Here is a 2,500-nt window from a genome sequence, read left to right as displayed (position 1 = left end):
GCAGGCAGGCAGGCTAGCTGGCTGGCTGGCGGATGAGAGTGGAGGCAGGAGGAAAGGAAAAGAGTTAGGCTGGGAGCCAGCCCTTGGGGTTGGTGAAGGCAGGCAGGCAGGCAGGCTGGCTGGCTAATGAGAGTGGAGGCAGGAGGAAAGGAAAAGGGTTAGGCTGGGAGCCAGCCCTTGAGGTTGGTGAAGGCAGGCAGGCAGGCAGGCAGGCTAGCTGGCTGGCTGGCGGATGAGAGTGGAGGCAGGAGGAAAGGAAAAGGGTTAGGCTGGGAGCCAGCCCTTGGGGTTGGTGAAGGCAGGCAGGCAGGCAGGCAGGCAGGCTGGCTGGCTGGCGGATGTGAGTGGAGGCAGGAGGAAAGGAAAAGAGTTAGGCTGGGAGCCAGCCCTTGGGGTTGGTGAAGGCAGGCAGGCAGGCAGGCAGGCAGGCAGGCAGGCAGGCTGGCTGGCTGGCGGATGTGAGTGGAGGCAGGAGGAAAGGAAAAGAGTTAGGCTGGGAGCCAGCCCTTGGGGTTGGTGAAGGCAGGCAGGCAGGCAGGCTGGCTGGCTAATGAGAGTGGAGGCAGGAGGAAAGGAAAAGGGTTAGGCTGGGAGCCAGCCCTGTGAAGGGTATAGAGCTGGTCCGGCGTGCCACGGCCGGGACGAAAACCGCATCGTTCGTCCTGAATCGGAGGTTGGACTGTGTATGCACAGTATAGTATGTGGAATATATACAAAGGTTGAGAATTTTTAAACAAAAATAAAAGAAAGTAATTGTGAGAAATAAAGAAAAGGAAAAGAGGTTGCTGTATGCCTGGAAAAGGCCGGAAGCCTCCCCACGGCTGTGAGAAGGCCAGGGGGTCAGGCCTGGAGCCAGCCCCCAGCAGGAGTAGCAGGCTGGGGGTCCTGGAAAGGCTGGAAACCTCCCCGTGGCTGCGAGAAGACGAGGGGGTCAGGCCTGGAGCCAGCACCCAGCCTGCTCCTCATGCTGGGGGCCTGGAAAAGGCCGGAAGCCTCCCCACGGCTGTGAGAAGGCCAGGGGGTCAGGCCTGGAGCCAGCCCCCAGTACGAGTAGCAGGCTGGGGGGCCTGGAAAGGCCAGACGCCTGCCTGTGGCTGCTAGAAGAAGACGAGGGGCTCAGGGCTGGAGCCAGCACCCAGCACGAGTAGCAGGCTGGGGGGCCTGGAAAGGCCAGAAGCCTCCCTGTGGCTGCTAGAAGAAGACGAGGGGGTCAGGGCTGGAGCCAGCACCCAGCACGAGAAGCAGGCTGGGGGGCCTGGAAAGGCCAGAAGCCTCCCTGTGGCTGCTAGAAGAAGAGGAGGGGGTCAGGGCTGGAGCCAGCACCCAGCACGAGTAGCAGGCTGGGGGGCCTGGAAAGGCCAGAAGCCTCCCTGTGGCTGCTAGAAGAAGACGAGGGGGTCAGGGCTGGAGCCAGCACCCAGCACGAGTAGCAGGCTGGGGGGCCTGGAAAGGCCAGAAGACTCCCTGTGGCTGCTAGAAGAAGAGGAGGGGGTCAGGGATGGAGCCAGCACCCAGCACGAGTAGCAGGCTGGGGGGCCTGGAAAGGCCAGACGCCTGCCTGTGGTTGCTAGAAGAAGAGGAGGGGGTCAGGGCTGGAGCCAGCACCCAGCACGAGTAGCAGGCTGGGGGGCCTGGAAAGGCCAGACGCCTGCCTGTGGCTGCTAGAAGAAGAGGAGGGGGTCAGGGCTGGAGCCGGCACCCAGCCTGCTCCTCGTGCTGGGGGCCTGGAAAGGCTGGAAGCCTCCCCGTGGCTGTGAGAAGAGGAGGGGGTCAGGGCTGGAGCCGGCACCCAGCCTGCTCCTCGTGCTGGGGGCCTGGAAAGGCTGGAAGCCTCCCCATGGCTGTGAGAAGATGAGGGGGTCAGGGCTGGAGCCGGCACCCAGCCTGCTCCTCGTGCTGGGGGCCTGGAAAGGCTGGAAGCCTCCCCATGGCTGTGAGAAGATGAGGGGGTCAGGCCTGGAGCCAGCCCCCAGCACGAGTAGCAGGCTGGTGGGCCTGGAAAGGCCAGACGCCTGCCTGTGGCTGCTAGAATAAGAGGAGGGGGTCAGGGCTGGAGCCAGCAACCAGCACGAGTAGCAGGCTGGGGGGCCTGGAAAGGCCAGACGCCTGCCTGTGGCTGCTAGAAGAAGAGGAGGGGGTCAGGGCTGGAGCCAGCACCCAGCACGAGTAGCAGGCTGGGGGGCCTGGAAAGGCCAGACGCCTGCCTGTGGCTGCTAGAAGAAGAGGAGGGGGTCAGGGCTGGAGCCGGCACCCAGCCTGCTCCTCGTGCTGGGGGCCTGGAAAGGCTGGAAGCCTCCCCGTGGCTGTGAGAAGATGAGGGGGTCAGGCCTGGAGCCAGCCCCCAGCACGAGTAGCAGGCTGGGGGGCCTGGAAAGGCCAGACGCCTGCCTGTGGCTGCTAGAAGAAGAGGAGGGGGTCAGGGCTGGAGCCAGCGCCCAGCACGAGTAGCAGGCTGGGGGGCCTGGAAAGGCCAGACGCCTCCCTGTGGCTGCTATAAGAC

This window comes from Chaetodon auriga, chromosome 23 (assembly GCF_051107435.1).
Source record: "Chaetodon auriga isolate fChaAug3 chromosome 23, fChaAug3.hap1, whole genome shotgun sequence".
In the NCBI taxonomy this organism is placed as follows: domain Eukaryota; kingdom Metazoa; phylum Chordata; class Actinopteri; order Chaetodontiformes; family Chaetodontidae; genus Chaetodon; species Chaetodon auriga.
This window is presented reverse-complemented; position numbering follows the sequence as displayed.